General features: G+C 41.9%; 1 protein-coding gene across 1 annotated transcript in view; it reads right to left on the bottom strand.

Annotated features, from left to right (window-relative positions):
* LOC111147902 (spectrin beta, non-erythrocytic 1) overlaps positions 1-20508 on the bottom strand; it is a 197217-nt gene that overhangs the window by 122713 nt on the left and 53996 nt on the right. The gene's annotated exons all lie outside the window — the stretch shown is intronic.

The raw sequence follows: 20508 nt of genomic DNA, 5'->3' as shown, positions 1-20508 counted from the left end.
GCACACGGGCCCACATGTGCACAAGACCACCTTGGTGGATATTAAATAGATAAGTTTTCCTTACTGCTAAGGTTTTATGATACTCTAGTGTCAACTACCCTGCAATACTTATATCTGCCCACCCAGCTAGAGAATACTGATGGCCTGTCCAGTGTGGGCACATACATAGTTCTCTGTCAAGAGTAACTTTAGTGTAGGGACACCTGGCTGGCTCTGTCAGTGGAGCATGGGACTCTTGATCTCAGGGTTCTGAGTTTGAGCCCCATATTGTGGGTGGAGATTACTTAATAAATAAAAGTTAAAAAAAAAATAATTTTAGTGCAGTAAGGGTTCATGAACCAAGAGACCAAGATTCTTACTGCTCAAAATGTCCTTCTATCCTGCCTATTAGGTGATGGAAGGGCAAATGGCAAAAATCATTACACAGGAAAGGGGTCTGTAATTTGAAGCAATTCTAATCAAAGATCTGGTACCACCCTATAAGAATCTGCATTTCTGACTCATCAAACATAAAAAGGTACCAGGAAATTAACAAGCGCCTAGGACTTCAGTCTGAGTCACATAGCATTTCTTACTTTCCTCGAGAAGGACAAAGGTTGCTATCATCCCTATACCCATGCACACTTTACTTCTCACTGTATACACAGAAACCACCAGGAAAAGAGGCCAAAACTCACCGTGGTAACAAGAGGATGTTGGCCAGCTAACTGCCCAGGAGCTCACACACAGTCTTAGAGGTTTAAGGGACGTTGGGATCTAACCAGCCCACCCTCTCATTCTGCAAATGAGGGAAGTGAGGTTGGGAGTTATTTCTCTCCTGTTTCCACTAGCAAGGCCCAGCGGCACCCAAATGTCCTAGCAGCAGTAACAGTACCCGCAATGGCCTGCTCTCTGAAGCCACTTCTGTAAACAGCATAAAAAAGCTCTGGGACCCAGGGTCACCTGGCTGACTCAGTTGGGAGAGCACATAATTCTTGATCTTAGGGTAGTGAGTTCAAGTCCCACACTGGGTACAGCATTTACTTTAAATGAATGAATGAATGAACAAACATATTTTTTGAAACTCGGTAACCTAAAAAATGTTTTCCCAGGATGCCTGGGTGACTCAGTTGGGTAAGCATCTGAATTCGGCTCAGGTCATGATCCCAAGTTCCTGGGATTAGCCCGCTCCCCTGCTAAGCGGGGAGCCTGCTGCTCCCCCACTTGCGCTCACTTACTCTCTTACAAGTAAATAAATAAAATCTTTTAAAAAAATTTTTTCCCTAGATAGTAGGCATGTTACATTAAGTGCCCAGCTAATATCTATCACTTGGTAGGGTCACTGGGTACCTTCACTTATTTAATTTTAATTCTTCCCAAAAAATGAAAAAAAAAAAAAATCCACTTTTTTTTTTCAGGTTGTACAACCCACCAATAGTCATTTCTAGGATTAAGTGTGTATTTCCATATCTTATAAGAAAGACAATTCACTGTTTCTTTTTAATATACTATTTAACACAGATATAAACATTTGGTCTTATTTTTTTATAGATAGTTCTCTTAAGCCTCCCTTTTTAAAGTGGTCACATTTCGCTTGTGCTTGACCCAAACGAAAAGAAAAAAAAAAAAAAAAACAACAACAACAACAAAAAAACCCAACTCTTTAAAATACCAGATTCCTAACTCCGCTTTCCAGTTAAGTATAGGTAATGTGTGTCCTGCTGGGAAAAGTTTTAAAACAAGTTCAATCACCACTGATGTCAGAAATGAGTATTCATTACTTAAAACCAAAACACAAACTGTGCTCTAATTTCTGTTCCTCCAACAATTCTCATCTTCTGACTTTACTCAAGGGATCGCAGTCTTACTCAGGATTCTCTGATATGGAATAACTGTAGGGAGAGGTATAAGATTGTCCCCCCCCCCCCCATGAAAAAAAGGGTATTCAGAGACCTACAAATTCTCAAAGGAGAAGAATTTCAAGTAGAGTTAGAAAAGGCAGGCCAAAGACAGGCCTCAGAGGCTTTCAATTACTGCCCTGGACCTCAGAAGCCTCTGACTTTTATTAGCACTAAAGCAGGCAGGCTGGGGCAAATAACAACCCAGTTCGGAAAAACTCAGATTGCAGTCTGTACAATGGAGGCTAATGCCCCCTACTAAAGACTGTTGTTAACATTGTAGTAATATTTTTATAATCTTCTCCAAGATGAAAGTGGTACACAAATCTTACGTATTATAAATAATCCCACTGAAAATCTAGTAATATTTCTTCTTTATTATCCCCTGATACCAAACTACAGCTGTCTCAACAAGGAGGAACATGCAGGAAAGTTAAATAACCCCCAGGAAGGACCAGCCCTCTTCCAGTCCCAGCCAGCCTGTTCAACTGGGATTTTCTGTGCTAAGCATGTCTCTCTTCCTCCAAGAAACATAGGTCTCTCACTCCTATCTCTCTCTCTCTTTCCCGCTCTCTCTCCCTCCCTCTTTCCCTCCCTCCCTCCCATCTTGGCTATTTGCAGGGGGATGTTGAGGTGGGGAGTAACTTCTTAACCTCCATTCCAAGAAAAGTTTTTAAATATTTTCACTGCACTTTCCCCTGAATCATTCTCTTAGTAAATGTTTAGAGTTGTGATCATCTTAATGAGGACAGAGTATAAACAAAAAACATAAAACAGGTCGATGTAAGAGAAGATGCAAATGCACAGAACATAACAGGTTTTGTTTAATTTTTTTTATTAAAAAAATGGACATCTTTTTCAGGGCTTTTCCTGCCCCCCAGAAGGCCTGAGGGTCACACATGCCCTCCAAACACCACAGCGACCAGCCACAGGTCACCACTGTCTGTAGGCCACCAGAACATGTGCCCTTTGAATGGTCCTGCTTCCCCACCTTGACGTCTCCTCTTTCACCTTTACATTACATTAAGGTAATCTTTCTCAATATGGAAGGCCTCCTTTCAGGAGGAGAGAAGAGCCCTCTCTTCAGAGGTTTCTTTTTTTTTTTAGGGAGAGCAAGCCGATGGGGGAGGGGCAGAGCGAGAGAAAGAATCCCAAGCAGTCTCCACGCTCCGCTCGGCAGTGTGGAGCCAATTGCCTGGTCTGATCTCCCAACCCTGATCATAACCTGAGCTGAAATCAAGAGTGGGACGCTTACCCGACTGAGCCACCCAGGTGCCCCCAGGTTTATTCTCATGTGAAATGTTGTAATTAACACTTCACACACATGCCTACCACGTGCAGATGCAGAGCCTGGTGCCCTCCACATTATTATAAGATCTCTCAACAATCCCACAAGGTGGACTTTTTGACTTGCATCCTATAGAACTTGCTCACCATTTTATAGCTGGCAAGTGGTAGAACAGGGATTTAATCTTGGACCCCAGGCCTCTAAAGCCATTCTTCCTTTCTTAGCAGCAGTCCTGAGGTAGACAGTCCTGGATGGCTGAATGCAGACCCCTGGAACACTGGGTGTCAGGCCCTAGAGGGACTTCCAAACCCATATCCAGAGAGGCCGCCTGAGCGAGCCTTGGAGCCCATATAGTTTTCAAATGCTGGAAAGAATGCAGACTAATCTGAGGTAAGGAAAACGTGATAAAATTCGGAAAATTGGAGGCCATATGATAGAGGAGGAAAAACAAAAAAAACCCAGCGGCCTGCTTTGCAGATTCATGACCAACATACCCGACACAACCCTCATCTACCCCAAGCATCTGGCAACCAAAAGAAAAACTTGGCATGAGGCTTTTATATACATAACCAAAACCAAACTCACGTTCTTCCCTCCCGTTCCCAGGCTGCACAGCCCACTGGAGAGCAAGTCCTCAGGATTCTACCTCAACAGTTAATGTGCTTGCTCTCTCAAGCCCTTTGCCACTGCCCCAGTTTCAGGGCTTCCTCCTCGTCTTCTCAGGACAAACATGACCTTCTCCTAAGATGGCTCCCTCCAGCCACCTCCCAAGCCATCCCTCACGGGGTCCCCAGAGGACTCCTCCGGATACAGAAGTCCAGTGCTGTCAGCTGTTCTCAGGTTAAGTCACCAGGGGCTTCAGGACCCCTGGGGGTAGAAATCTAGGGGAGACCCCTTGGTTTCATTCAGGCTGGCTCCAAATTTGCCATTTAACATAATGAGGTAAGAAATTAAATTCCATTTCAAAATACAAATTCTCCTGAACTACATGTTGGAAACCACTGGCCAAAAGGATAAAAGCTGAACTCCTCGGCATGGCCTTCAAGGCTCTCCTTGTCTTCGAGTTGAGTTTTACTCAAGCTCCTTCAGCACTTCTGCACGTGGTTCCCTGACAGAGCCAGGCACCATCACGCCATTCATGGCACCATTTGCTCAGCCTAAAACTCCCTCCCACCCACTGATGCTGACTCTCCTGTGAGAAGTGAGAATCTTCTCTGAGGACCACAGACTCGTGTTCATTTCATCACCTATCTCTGTATTTCTAATATTAACTCCAGTAACTAGTAGGAGCTCAATAAAATTTCACTTAGTCATTCACTAACAAACGAATAAAACAAAAAATCAAATACCACCTTACTCATTTAATAATCATGATTCACAGAGCTTAAAAACAGAGAGGCTGCTTTGATGTCCTTTTAATGCACATGCTACCACAGGATTTCCTGTTAAAAACTCTAATTAGTAGATCAATAGTAGCATTTAAAAAAAAATGTAAGAGAATAGGAAACATCACAGCACCTCATGTATTCAAGTTCAGCATTATGTTGTGAAACCTAAATGTGGGTGAATACACAAGCGCACCCATATACATTAATTTTTGTGTATACTGATCACCACGTAAAATATAATTCCTGCTGATACTCTGCTCAAATTTTTTTCTGTCAAAATCTTAAGTCAGTTATAGGCTGGATCAACATGATCAGTCTGAGTCTTCCGTTCAGTTTAAAAAACAAAGAGGGGCGCCCAGGTGGCTCAGTTGGTTAAGTGGCTGCCTTTAGCTCAGGTCATGATTCCAGGGTCCTGGGATCGAGCCCCACATCGGGCTCCCTGCTCAGCAGAGAGCCTGCTTCTCTCTCTCCCCCTCTCCCTGACACTCTGCTTACTGGTGCTCTCTCTCTAACTCTGTCAAATAAACAAATAAAATATTTTAAAAAATAAATAAATAAAATAAAAATTAAAAACAAAGAAATGTCATCTTCTCTGATAAAATTCAGTTCAGACAATAATGCTGTTAGGTGTGCCAATTAAAATGGCTCCCTGAATATGAGGGGAGCTGGAAAAAAAAAAAAAAAGGAACTTCGTGTGGGTACACCTGAAGATTACACCTGATTAAATGCACAAAGGCATCTATACAAGCACACCTGTTAATTCAGTGCTGTGGGATTTGGGTTTCAAATTAGTATCAAGTATATCCTCAGCCTTGCCTCCTCTCCATCCTGTATTTCTCAAGGCAGTCTTAAATACCTCTACATTATTTACAAGCATCCCTTCTAACACTGGCCTTCCCTCAAATGCTTGGAGACAACTCCATGGATTGTGTGTGGGCTCTGGGAAGAAGCTGTGAGAACACACTAATCCTCTGTAGAGGGACCAGTTTCAGGTATAAAGTTTTGTGTTTTCATCATAGGGACGTATGATAGGCTAACTGATTTGGTCTGCAAACTCATTTCTCCAAGATCAGCTTCGGGACTGTCAACCCATGGAACTGTCAAATCTATCTCAAAAAAGGTAAATATCGACCAAGGGTCAAGCGAGCTAAATGACACACTGCCAGTCCCACAGAAAGGGGCTGGACAGCTTTTGTTGTTGTCAACCTAAGAAGAAAAGGTTTAAACACCGGTTAAAACAACGGCAAGAGCACTCTAGTCCATGGGTAGCCTATTCTGAGGAATGAGTGGCCTTTGGCCGTCATAGTGAAATAGAAGTATTCTAGGAACCATAAACTACAGTTACAGCATTCCATTCCCTGTCATGCTTGGCCACCGTATTCACCAAATTCCCTATGTCCTGAAAGTCACAATACATTATTCCAGGAGGACAACTGTGGCCAGCATTTACAAATTTGTAAAGAACCATTAAAGCATCAAACTCCAACTGCTGGCACCCACTCGAGGCTAACTGACGCACAGGAAAACAGGCAAACTGTCAGCCAACCTAGGAGTGAGCGCCTCTTTCGAGATGCCCCACCAAGCACCTTCAGTATCCGGAAACGTGGAAGGTAAAGAGACAGTTTTGAGAGAGATCCAGAAACACTGTAATGGCCTGGGGAAGGACTGGACAAGTATATCTTTAGCTGTAGCTCTACTGGGCTAAAAAGTGTAAAACCCTAAGGGCAGACACTTGGAACACAAAAAGGAAGCAGGGGCCAGATCAAGAGCATCATGTGAAAGAGATCCGATCCTCTGTGTAATGGTTTGTACCAGCTTAAAAATAATGCCCCAAACTTCCAAAGCCATCTCTATAAGTTAATATTGTAGTAGAGGAAAGAGATCCTGCAAGAATGAAAATCTAAGACCAATACTCTGTGGTGAGAGAAAGACTAAACTCCAGATTCTAATTATCAACTCACCCTGTTTCTGCTTATTACTAAGGGAAAAAAAAAAAAGTGTTTCAGTATTATGCACAGAAAGTATCTCAAAAGATATGCATCAAATTTTTAAAAGGAACTATCTCTTACATTTTAATGTAAAATTCTTAAACACAAGAACTAACTCTTTGATGGGTATCACAGAAATTAGGGGCAAATTTTCCCCAGATGAAGTAGAAACTTGGTAGCTCTGACCATGTATGGGCTCTTCAATCTGACAAGTAAAAGCACCAAACTGCCTTTTGATTTCTATGAGGCACTGTAGGAAATGTTGACAGAAGTATTATTCAGTCAAAATCTCAAGGGGTTTACTGATCAGCTAGGGAGAGAATATGGATATACCCACCTTGAGACCACACGTGAAACTAATATAACTCAGGGGGAAGGACACAGAAATACAACAGCCAAAGAAGTTTCTTGAAAAGGTCAGTGTGAACCTCACAGGAGATAGCTTCAAGGAGGAACGGGGGCTCAGGCTGGAGACAATGGAGAGGCTTGGGTTTCCTGAAGGGAAAGCTACAGGGAGCTCCAACAGGTAACGGGGAATGTAGGGAGGGCTGGGGACTGGCAAACAGCCCAGCATCTCTCTGATGCTGTTAAGATGCCTACGGACACAATCATGCGACTCATAAAGCAATTTCACATAGGTGCTCAAGAAATCTAAGGAGTCTGCAGAAATTTAAACCTGTATGGCAAAATTTTTCTCAGCCTCATCCAATAACATGTGTCCATCGCCCAATTATGTCACTACCTTAGGGTTCTGAAAATTCACAGGTTTGCAGGAAAGAGGTCAAAACTTAAGCTCAGCAAATTCCCTTGAAGATTACACCAATGAGAATAAGGAAAAACTGTGGAAATGGGACATGTTTTCTTTTCTTTTCTTTTTTTTTTTTTTTGAGATTTTATTTATTTATTTGGGAAAGACAGTGAGAGAGAGAACATGAGAAGGGGGAGGTGCAGAGGGAGAGAGAAGAAGACTCCCACTGAGCAAGGAGCCTAATGCGGGGCTTGATCCCAGGACCCTGGGATCATGACCTGGGCTGAAGCCAGATGCTTAACTGACTGTGAGCCACCCTGGTGCCCTGGGACTTTTCAACCAGAGAATTAAGATGCTAAGATTTAGGTTTTGGGGAAACATCACAAAACTTTTATGTAATCCTGTCACATCCATTGCTTATTTTATACACACGATCTACTTCCGCAAAATAGATTAAGTGTGGGTAAGGAGCATGCTAATATGGTGCTTACATTGTTGTAATGCTAAAAAATCTGGAATGATGCTCTGTTACTGGGCACCTGTCATACTCTAAGAGTAGTACTGATCTTTGAGGCCTCAAGAAGACAGAAAGGGACAGACTGCTTCCAAGTAATAAAATTGTCAAATTCACAAGTTGACAACTTAGGTGCAAATGAAGCATCTTATTAGAGGCATATTCAAAAGACTGAAATGCTAATGTTCATTTCTTTTTGTGAACTTTATTGCCTCAAAGACCTTAAAGGAAGCTGTATATTATTGGTTACTTTTCTTTAAAAAAAAAAAGACTTCATGTATTTATTTAGAGTGAGAGAGAACATACAAGAGGGGAGGGGGGCAGAGGCAGAGGGAAAAGCAGGATCCCCACTAAGAGGGAGCCCAACAGAGGACTTGATCCCAGGAATCTGGGATCATGACCTGAGCAGAAGGCAGGGTTAACCAACCGAGTCACCCAGGTGCCCCTGCTTTTTTTTTTTTTAAAGAAAGCAAGCAAACAATAGCAAATGTCACCTTATCATTTTGTAACAGTTTTATTTCTGAATCAAGAACATCAATCTATCTGAAAATGTGCTGTGAGCATTTTTGTTACTTATTGTCACATGTCCAGCTCCTATCTCCTTTTTCAGAAACAGGTCCTTGACTGCAGAGAGCACTGCCATGCTCTACATCCCTCCACACCCTGCACCACAGTTCACTGGTTCAGGGGTAGCCCCCTGACCAAAGCCTAGTAAACTATAGCCTCCCTATCAACACCCCCCACCACCACCACCATGTTTCCAACTGGAACTAGAAGAATGGGGAGAGTGGCAGGTAGCAATGTCCAGGGGCAGACAGCAATCATCTGTTTCAGTCAGTTGGAAGACCACCTCCAAGGGGAGAGACAGAAGCTAAAAACAAGAGACTGAGAGATGGAAACCTTAATTTCTGTGGTTCCAGGGCCTGTCTATACTTTGCCTTTCCCTCGGATTGGTTTTAACTCTTCCCTTGATTATGCAGAATGTCCCTGTATCTTTCCCCAAAAGTCCCAATATAAAGTACAGTCTTCCACCATGCCACAATTCTGCATTAGAAATGCCAACCACAGCCTCTAACTGCTGGCCAAGTGCCCTTTAAGTTGTGGATGGATGGGGCTGGGACGTTTTGTACATAAGGCTTCCTGCTCTTCAACAGTATTGTGGATACAGCTGCTGCTTTTCTTTTTCTTCTTTTTTTTTAAAGAGAGGGAGGGAGGGAGAGAAAAAAGGAGCTGGGAGGGGAGAGGCAGAGGGAGAGGAAGAAGGAGAGAGAAAATCCCGAGCAGGCTCCATGGCCAGCACAGAGCCCAACAAGGGGCTCAATCCCATGGGCTCAAGACCTGGGCCAGAATCAAGTCGGACACTCAACTGACTGAGCCACCCAGGCACCCCATGGATAACTCTTCTTAAAGTAATCATTTGTAGGGGCCCCTGACTGGCTCAGCCTGTAGAGTATGTGACTCTAGATCTCAGGGTCCTGAGTGAGTCCCACGCTGGGTGTGGAGCCTACTTAAAATGTAAATAAGTAAATAATTGTGTGGGGCACCTGGGTGGCTCAGTGGGTTAAAGTTTCTGCCTTCGGCTCGAGTCATGATCCCAGGGTCCTGGGATGGAGCCCTGCATCAGGCTCTCTGCTCAGCAGGGAGCCTGCTTCCCTTCCTCTTTCTGCCTGCATCTCTGTCTACTTGTGAGCCCTGTCTATCAAATAAATAAATAAAATCTTAAATAAATAAATAAATAAATAAATAAATGTGTGTATGTATGTAATCATTTCTTTCTTTTTTTTTTTAAAGATTTTATTTATTTATTTGACAGAGAGAGATCACAAGCAGGCAGAGAGGCAGGCAGAGAGAGAGGAGGAAGCAGGCTACCTGCTGAGCAGAGAGCCCTATGCGCGGCTCAATCCCAGGACCCTGGGATCATGACCTGAGCCGAAGGCAGTGGCTTAACCCACTGAGCCACCCAGGCACCCCTGTATGTAATCATTTCTAAGTATCCAGTTGGTCTCAGCCTGGTATAAAAAGATTTTTTGGGCCAATCAGAGCCCCACCTCTGTATTCAACCTCAAAGAGATGTGAACCAGTGAAAACCAGGATACTTAGCGAGTCATGGGGCAATGAGGTCAAAAGAGAAAAGACTGGCAAGAGGAGAACTGGAACTACCGTACCCCAAAGCCATGTGTGAGCTGAGTTAGGAGGGGACAGATACTCTCTCTATGCACAGGGCTCCAGTGAGCCAGGACCACAGCCCATGTGAAAGATGAAGATGCCTCCACCCCCTCAGCAGCCACAGTCACTGATGGATTTCCAGGTCTCGTCAGCCTGAAATTTTGCGTTAGCCCTACCCCCACTCCTCCCTTACTCCACTAAAGACATAGCCTTTTTTATTCAGATAATTCAAATAAATTTCTGTTCCTGACCCAGGAAGAACTAACCAAAAATAACTTTGAATGCAGGCTTCTTTACAGAGAAGCCAAAGAGCAGACACAGACCAAATGCTTGATACCTTGCTACCCAGAGCCCTCCCAGTGGATTACTATTTAATGGGATCGTGTCAAAACTGACAAATATACAGTTCAATAACCAAAACCATCTCCTTTAATCAACTTGGTGTCAAAAATCAAAATGTAATTTAAGAAACTATCTAACATCTAGGCATCAATCTCTCTATAAATCAGAAAAATTGAATGGTATCACTGAAGATGTGTTTACGTAAGACCTTAGCACTCTGAACTGCATTAATGTAAAACCTACTTTTTGACACTATCAGTTTTTTCTTATCACGTGACATGTTTTAAAGTGTAGAGGACTTTACAAATGTCCTGTTATGCAAACTGTATTTTCTATCTTCCTATGATGGTACCTGTTCATAGGTCTCCTTTAGTAGAAACTGGCGAAGGAGTTAAACTATGTAAGTGAATTTAATAAAGGCACAAATAATGACCACATGAGATCTAAAACAACGAAATGAAAAACTTCCAAAGTCCACAGTACCTTCAGATACCTACAATGGATCTGTCATCTGTTTGCAGGAACTGCCAGATAAAAGAGTATTATGATGCTGGAAGCTTTCATAGCATTTTCCTGTTCTTTCTCACTGATCTGCCACAATTACTTACAGAAGAGAGCAGAGGGAGAAACGAGGTACTGATGCATGCTATAACATCGAAGAACCTTGAAAATGTTGTGTTAAGTGAAAGAAACCCAGTCACAAAAGGCCACATATAGCCTGATTCCCTCTATATAAAATGCCCAGAATAGGCAAATCCATAGTCAGAAAGTAGAGTAGTGGTTGCATGGAGCTAGAGAGAGTGAGAAAATAGGAAATGACTGCTAATGTGTATAGGATTTCTTTCTGGGGTGATAACAATGTTCTGTAATCAGTGTTGATTACTACACAGCTCTGTGAGTATACTAACAACCCTTACTAAAGTGTGTACTTGACAGAGGCAAATTTTATGATATGTAAATTGTATCTCAATAAAGCTGATATTTAAGAGTCAGACAGATGGGGATGGGCACATTGGCAGAGAGAGCCAGGAAAAGCCAAAGAGAAGAGAAAAATCTTAAGTTTTTCCTCTTGCTTACCCAGGCAGTCCCCAACAAGAGAAGATAGATTATAAGTTCATTGACAAATTAATCATAAAATGTATGGTGGGGGGCGCCTGGGTGGCTCAGTGGGTTAAGTAAGCCTCTGCCTTCGGCTCAGGTCATGATCTCAAGGTCCTGGGATCCAGCCCCACATCAGGCTCTCTGCTCAGCAGGGAGCCTGCTTCTCCCTCTCTCTCTCTGCCCGCCTCTACCTACTTGTGATCTCACTCAGTCAAATAATTTTTTTTTTTTTTAATAAAAATGTATGGGATTTTCTCATAGAAATGGTGATTGATTGAATTCCTTAAAGGTAAGAGGGTGACGTTAAGTATTTTGGTAGGGTGGGAAAAGGAGTTAAGGCAAAGGCTAAGTGTGAAATAAGAGAGGATTAAGGGAGTGAGGCTCAAGGGAAGAAGTCCTGCCAGGTGGCTGAGAAATAAGAATGAGGCTCTAGAAGACAGGCAGGAGTATGGGCTGGGTTAGGAAGAGGGAATGGTGGTGTGGTGAAGGAGAGGAGGAGCAGGCCGTGCTCCCCACAAGGCTCATTTACCTCAGGCACTACGGAATGTCAGCATTGCTAAGGTGAGAACACAATGTCAAGGGTGTAAGGAACAGCAGCAGGAACCCAAACTGATATCCAGAGTGGGAAGGGGTTGTCTCCAGCAGTCAGAGGAAATGGAGGGAAAGAAAACCTGACAGAACTGTACCTGAACAAGAAAGAAACGATTCCTGCATTCCTCTGGTCAGGAAACTACTGAAGTAGTATGTACACAGAAAATAAATTGAGGGTGCAACCTGGAAGTACATGGAATGACCTAAGCAGACTTTCTCCTCAATAGTTTCCATGAGCCTCTTAGGTATGAAATGCCCTTTCAGACTCAGATTTCACAAATAATGGGTGGCGTATTTACTGTGAACTAGGGACCATGTCTCTCTCTCAAATAATCCCAAATAATGCAAAATTTAGGGAAATAGCTTCAAGAGAGGATGAGGAAAATAATGGATAGCTGTTAAAGCCCTATTAATCCTGACTATAAAAACCCACTCCCTCAGGTGAGAAGTCTTTCCCTTGGGCCATACATAGAAGGGTTCCACTGAACAGGGCGGGTGGGTGAGCAAATAAGAAAAGCTCTCAGTTAATTTTATTTATTTTTATTTTATTTTTTTAAAGATTTTTATTTATTTGACAGACAGATCACAAGTAGGCAGAGAGGCAGGCAGAAAGAGAGAGGAGGAGGAGGCAGGCTCCCTGCTGAGCAGAGAGCCCGATGTGAGGCTCAATCCCAGGACCCTGGGATCATGACCTGAGCCGAAGGCAGAGGCTTTAACCACTGAGCCACCCAGGCGCCCCTCTCAGTTAATTTTAAAGGAATGAGTCCAAGCTTGAGAAGCCAAAAGCAGACTTTGTATTTTAATGAGAGGGGTCCTCAGGGATCTGCAGCCTGGCCTCTTCGGTTTTGTGGCGTGGAAACAAAGCAGCCGTGCCCGGGTTCAGGCCCCCATCCCTTCCCAAGTTCCAATGATCTTCACAGGACTCCAACCACCCTCTTCAAATGACTGCTGTTCTTCCTCTTGTGATCACCCCTTGCCTCTAGATTACTAGAGCACTAATTGCCTCTACCACCTTCCTGGCACTGGCATACATGTTTAGTTAATGTTTCACGTAAATAGGTTTTATCTTACCAATTAGACAATTTTAGACCATGTTTTACAGACTTTTGTATACCCAATAGCATGCTGGCTTTGTACTCTCACTAGAACGTCAAATATTTTTTACATATATGTTATATATATGTATATATTATACTTTATGCACATATATTATTCGTATTATATATTCTTATTCAGATGTATATTATATTATATATGTATATACTTTTATATACATATATATTTGTTATTCTTTTGGCAGGGCCAGCAGATTATGAATTAACAGTCTAATCCTAGAAGGTTTCTAAGTAAAACCATCATATTACAGGAGACCATAAAAAATATAAAGGCAATATCTAAACCACCTCATTAAAAACTCATGATTATAGGGGCACCTGGGCGGCTCAGTGGGTTAAGCCTCTGTCTTCAGATCAGGTCATGGTCCCGGGGTCCTGGGATGGAGCCCCACATTGGGCTCTCTGCTCAGCAGGGAGCCTGCTTCTCCCTCTCTCTCTGCCTGCCTCTCTGCCTATTTGTGATCTCTCTACCAAATAAACAAGTAAAATCTTTAAAAATATATAAAAAATAAAAATAAAAACAAAAACTCGTGATTGTAGGTAGAAAAGACATCAAGGTATCTCTGGAAAAAGGTAAACTTAAAAATCTTTTAAGGCTTTAAAAATAGGTTTTCCTCCATCCAAATGCAGGAATTAAGTGAACAATTTCAGTACATAACCTTAACAATAGCTTGAAATTTGCAGTCACATGGGAGAAAGTGATGGCAAGTTCTGCTCCAATTCTCAGTGTACAGATTCTCTCTTCCTCCTGAGGAAACCCTGTGCCTGAATCTTTTTTATCTATCACTGCAGGATTTTCTTTAGGATATACTTTTCAAGTTTCCCTAGTAATTTTAATGCACACGCTAATTTAGGCCCAGAGAAATATTCTGCCCTCCTGGAGATTAAAAATGAGAAGGCCCCAACAGTGATAGGGGCTGGGGCGGTGGGGACTCAATCACGGGTTGGGACCTGGAGGATCCACCCACACAGTGGCTGGAATGAGGCCTGGGATTAGAGGAAGAATGTGCCCCTCTTGCCAAGAGACAGCCCTATATTCAGTTTGGGCGGAAAATGAAGGCTTCTTAGGTGTCAAGATACCTACACGTAAACTGTGACCTACTTACTGGGAGAAGGGGCAGGCTACTATTTTAAAGAGATAAAAAGCTGATTTTCATTTTGGGGGTTAATACTCAGAGGTAAGAAGATACGAATACGAAGTGAGAACACTATGGCCATGTCCCAGGAAAGCGTTTCCTCAAACTGTATCATATGCATTAAAAAATGTGGACTACTGGGCTCCTTCTTACATTAGTGAATCTCAACTTATGGGGGCCCTTGAATTATGCATTTTTAAACAAGCGTGCTAGTCAGTCTTCCGCATCCAAAAACAGTGCTTGAGAGCAGTGCCAAAATTTCAGCTGAAAGAGCAGAGTGCAGATGTGCTCAGGATCTGTTGCAACCTTGTATCCACTTAAGAGAGCACAAAAAGGACTAGTATTCATTTTTACACTAATAATTCAACTGATGCATTATTCCTAATCAGAATTTAAATTCACATTTAGCCACATGGTCAAATACCTACTGTTTTATAAATATACCCTAGACTTGATGGTATTTTAAAGCTCACATTTGTTTGTCAGGATCTATAAGGTTTTAGCCAATAAAATAGTGTCTGTGCGAAGGCACTCACTGGCCACACATGACTACTGACCATAAGAAATGTGGGTAGTAAGATACAAACCAGATTTCAAAGACTTAGAAAAAAATCTGAGGTATCTAACTTCTTATACTTGATTGCACATTGATATGATAAAATTCTGGATGATTTGATTAACTGGAATATCTTACTTAGAAAGTTAAAAATCATATATGGCTAGTATTACATTTCTTTCAGGCAACCCTGCTCTAAATATTTAAAGCATATCAGTAGTTTAGCTGATTAAATGCTCCACCAAAATTCTTGGTCACTTAAATTAATATGTTTAAAGGGAGTCTGGCCTATATATATAGCAACTAATAACTTATATACTTTATGGATGTAATGTAAAGGATACAATTAAGTGCATTCAGCTCATTTTTCTATGGCTATCAGCTGTCCTTCACTCCCCACTAACCATGTAAACTCAAGGTCAATTTCTTTTGCTAAGTCCATAGCTTAGCAGAAAGGCTCTTAGGCATAATTTTAGCTCATAAATGTTGATGAGTGACATCTCCCAAAGGATTTTTAATGTCTTTTTTTTTTTTTTTTTTTTACTTAGTTTTTTACACATGGGCTTTTTCCTACCATTTTTCTATGTCATGATTTTGGGGAGGAAAATTTAAGCTTATGAATGTGATATTAGATGTTAAGATGTTTTTATGCTTTGTTTTCCTCATTACAAAATATTTCAGATTTTATTTCAGGAAAAAATTCAGGTAAGTAAAAAGGAAAATCACGTAGAAATAAACACTATTTTGGTGTATATCCTCCCAATTTTTAAAATTCACTGTTTATGAGTTTTGATACAAAGATTAATTCTAATTTTTTTTTTTTTTTTGGAGAGAAAGTGTGTTTGCTGCGGGGAGGGGTAGCAGAGAAGAACAGAGGGAACAGGAGAGAGAGAATCTTAAGCAGACTCCACAAGCAGCACAGAGCTCCACGGGAGCTGGGGGCTCAAGCTCATGACCCTGAGATCATGACCTGAGCCGAATTTCAAGAATAAGATGTTCAACTGACTGAGCCACCCAGGTGCCCCAACTTCATCAATATCTTCAAGCGAAATGTTGTACTTTTTAAAGGATTTGTGTTGATTGTACAAAATATAACCTCCAACCACAAACACTTATCACTTAGAAAAAGAAAACATTTACCTTTTACATTTCTTTAAAAGATTAGGTTTTACATTTTTATTTCAAATAAAGTGCTGCTTTACAAAAAGCCCCGCTTATTTTGAATCCCTTTCTTCACCAGCACATGTTCCACAGTGCTGGGGCATGTGGTCAGAGGTCAGGAATGTGGGTATGCCATCATGGGATGTGGGAAATCATTTACAGAATGCATAAAAGTCACTTCACAGCACTCTGCCCTAAGGTTGAATCAGCATGGAATCTCTCTGCTACACAATACGATATACCAAGGCTTTTCTCATCTTCCTTCCAAATTACAAATGGGAGCACAGAGTTTAGGCAGAAGTATAAATCTCCCCAGTCTCATATGTATAAAATTTGTGAACATGGGGCAACAGTCCATCTTAGTTCTAATTACGTTCTAAAACATTTCTAAGTCTTGGCCTTTTGCAAGCTAATGCCTTGACAGACCCCCACTCTTCACTGAACTTGTGTGAGGGCAAACTTTCAGATGAAGCTTTTCTCTACTGTGGGAAAAAGCTGCTGTTTCTGTCCCCACCAGGAGATTCCCTAGACAGATGATGAAGATAGCAAAGTTCACTTCCCTGTGACTCCATTCGTGTTTTCTTCTGATGTTTCGGGTACTAAAGACCGGGAGGGCTGGTGATGAGTGACTGCGATGTGAATCAGACTAATTTTCAAGCAAAAAAGTCTAACGAGACTAGAAAGATTCAAAGCTCCCTAGGCAATGGAACCCCAGACTCTTTCATCTTTGTGATGATAAACTGGCACTTGACAAAGGACTGCAGGCCTGATTCCTATGTTTTTAAAACATGGATGTGTTCCACACTGTACTAGAGAAGCCATCTCCCCTGTGAAATCTCTTACACCAAATGGGTGTCCCAGAATGCAATTCCCTTAACTGCCTGGAGTGAGCTGCAGATCCCCCAGCTTAAGGGATCTGTCCCCCAAGAATGCCTCCACTTCCGATGCCAGTCACAAGTCCCAGGCCACCATACTTGTGACTGATCAGCTCTAAGTTCATGGGTTCCCATGAACAACCCCCTTAGGTTCAAAAATTTACTAGGACAACTCACAGAACACAGGAAAATACTTATGTCTGCTGAAACAGCCAAATGGAAGAGGTTTATAGGCAAGGTGTGGTGGAGGGGCACAAAACTTTCACGGCCTCTCAGGACCCACCACCCTTCCAACACACTAATATATTCCCCAGCCCAAGAGCTCTTCAAATCCTCCAAACCCAAGTCATTTAGGGGTTTTTAGGGAAGTTTCAATACGTAGACATGATTGATTAAACCAACCATAGAGATTAAACTTAATCTCTAGGCCCCCCTCTTTTCCAGAAGGTGGGCTCAAAGTTTGGTCATTTCAGTGACTAGTACCATCCTAACAGAGCTAAAGGTCTCACCCTCAGTCACCCCCTCCCCCACCCACAAATCCAGGTGTGAGGAAGATGGGTTTTCATGAATAACAAAAGACGCTCAGCAAATTCCAAGGGTTTTAGGAGTTCTGTGCCAAGACTGAGGACAAAAACAGTATTTCTTATTACAACACAAAGCTAAAAGCAAGAAGAGGATAAAGGAAAGTAAAACTCAAGAACAGTTTTAACAACTCACAGGAAGAACATATACCTATACATAATGTACATTACCTATATATAAAACATGTATACATAGCAGCCTAGTAACAGAAAATATCTGTAAACTGGGTAAAAATTAATTTGTAGCAAGTAGTTTACCTCACCTTATTTCCTCAAAGATACAAACATTTAAAGCCACTTAGTAAAGGACACAATCCAAGGTGGTGTTTACACTGTCAATACAAAATGTACCGTAAAAAGATGAATTCCTGCAGTAATGTCTTTTATGTATCACCCCAGGCTTCAAGACTGTAGTCTAAAGAAGACTCAACACGTAGAGCACTTGAGAGGGAGGGGAAACTTGCTATATACATTTCCACCACGATAGCCAAGATTTCCCACTTTAGAACATGCGTTTGTAGGCATTCCCTCATGCTGAATCTATCATTATACTACTTCCCTCTAAGAGACAGGAAGATATTTCTCTTTTCTCAGAATGAGGTGCCAGCCTTCCACACCACTCCCACATTAAAGTGTGCCTTTAACATAACCCTGTTGAGTTTGATACTTCAATTCTTACTAGACTTCAGCTGGGTCTAGATGGATGAATGGTCTCAGACACCCAGGGAAATAGGCCAGTCAACCACCAAGACTCCACACCAGTCTTGAAATGTGATTCCCCAGAGCAGCCACATCAGCATCACCGGGGACCCTGTTAGAAATGTTTATCAACGGGACGCCTGGGTGGCTCAGTTGGTTAAGCGGCTGCCTTCGGCTCAGGTCATGATCCCAGCGTCCTGGGATCGAGTCCCACATTGGGTTCCTTGCTCGGCAGGGAGCCTGCTTCTTCCTCTGCCTCTGCCTGCCATTCTGTCTGCCTGTGCTCACTCGCGCTCTCTCTCTCTCTCTCTCTCTCTGACAAATAAATAAATAAATAAATAAATAAAATAAAATAAATGTTTATCACCAAGCTTTGTCCTAGACTTACTGAATCAGAAACTGCGGGTGGGCCCAGCAATTACAAGATGACCAGGCAATTATGATGCATGCTCACATTCTAGAAGCCCAGTTCCAGACACTGCTGAACTGTTCTGGTACTCTCTCTCTCTCTTTTAATTCTGTTGCTCTTATTTTCAGCATACAAGATTCTTAGAAAGCTCAGAGACTTTTCTGTCCCACAGAATAGGGAGTTAGGTAACAAGAAAATTTCCTCCAATAAACAGATGGTTTTCCTGGTATCTACTGGATGCACTGAAAGCAATTCTTTTTCTAGACATCATTTAACCTAGAGGCAACACGTTTTCAGTAACTTTCATGGTTACTCATGGCTTCTTCTGGACCACAAGATTTTTCCTGAGCCTTTTATCATCTTTTTTTTCTTAAGCCTATTTCAGTTACCCAAAATCAATATTCTATACCAGTGAGCTCTGAATCATTTTATATTTTACTGAATATAGAAAAATAGGAGAGTGTATATACTTTGGAGCCAGTCTGCCTTAGCCACTTATGAGCAGTGTAACCCTGGTCAAGTTACTTAATCTGTCTATGCCTCAGTTTCCTCATCTATACTTTATGATATATATGGTCGTATATGGTGATTATGGGATTAACTGTTAATACATACAATGCATTTAGAACGGCGCCTGCACGTGGGAAGCACGTTAAATGCTTACTATTACTATCATAACCACCGTAGTTCAGAGACCTAGATAACAGAGAGAGCCACCCTAGGAAGTGTTAGGACAACTGATCAATACTAAGGACAGTTGGGGATCTCCCCTGGAACTGCACAAAAAATCAGATACTAAGAGCAAGGAATTATTCTACAATTGCAGGTACAATTTTCCTTACAAGGGAGGTAATACGTAGTAGCCTAGAATCAGAAAGTAAATGACTCATGATCAAAGGTCACTGGCCACCAATATCATACTGATCTAAAGATTTAAATGAAGATTCAAGAAAAAGAGGTAAGAGATCAAAGTACAAATCAATCCACTGGCACAAGCCAAGATCAAGGTTTCCATAAGGTTCCATGTTAATGAATAAGCTAGAAAATCTTCCAATTCTAGAATGACTACTGGTTAATCATTCGTTTATGCCCTCAGATCAGGCTAGCTCGAGAAAGATCGTTAAATCACCACCACTCAAGAGACACATTATCCTAAGGCAACTGGAGAATTTTCCTATAGCATCTAGTTGGCTGCATCCCCCATATCCACTTCTGTCTTCCTCCTTCCTGTAATATTCCAAATTTTCTAGCCAAACTGTTCAGATGGGGCTGACCCCCTCCTCACCTCACCCCACAAATCCCCTCACTACTCCAGAAGTGTGTCCTGATTAGCTGATGTCAGTCAGCATATCCTCTTCTCTGACTCCACCTGGACAGAGATTCTGAGGGAGACCTCTGACCCAAGTCAGGATTAGTCAGGCCAGTGAGACTGCTCCTAGGGCCATGGTAGAAATACTGGGGCAGCAGAGGTGCTCTTTTCTCCTAGATATCCTTACAGGCAGATCTGGGACCTGGGGCAGTCATCTTGGAACTACAAGGCCAAAAATATAGAGAAAGAAACTGGGCCCTGGTCACACCATTTAAGCCCAGGAGTATGTCTTGCTTTAAAGGCCAAATTTGTCTTCAATGTGACCAATATATTCTCTTTATCATTTAAACCACTTTGGGTTAGGTTTCCTATTGCTTACAGTCAAGAGAACTCTGAACAATACATGCATCATAATCAGATGACACCATAAAGGTAACAAGAGAAGTCAGCTATATGAACAATTAACAATAAACTTACCTGGCTGACACGGCTACAATTTATGGGTAATAATCAAAGACATTAAGAAAAAAAAATCATTAACCCACTTTTCTCATTTGGAAAGCATTTGATTTGAAATCTCAAAGTACAGATGCAAGACCTTAAATGACTGCTTTGATCTCTAGTTTACATATATTCAGCATTGTTGAGTTTTCATCATGATGGA

This window comes from Enhydra lutris, unplaced genomic scaffold (genome assembly GCF_002288905.1).
Source record: "Enhydra lutris kenyoni isolate GAN:26980312 unplaced genomic scaffold, ASM228890v2 scaffoldscaffold18, whole genome shotgun sequence".
Classification (NCBI taxonomy): Eukaryota; Metazoa; Chordata; class Mammalia; order Carnivora; family Mustelidae; genus Enhydra; species Enhydra lutris.
Note: the sequence above shows the minus strand (reverse complement) of the source record. Positions and strands in the feature narration are given on the sequence as shown.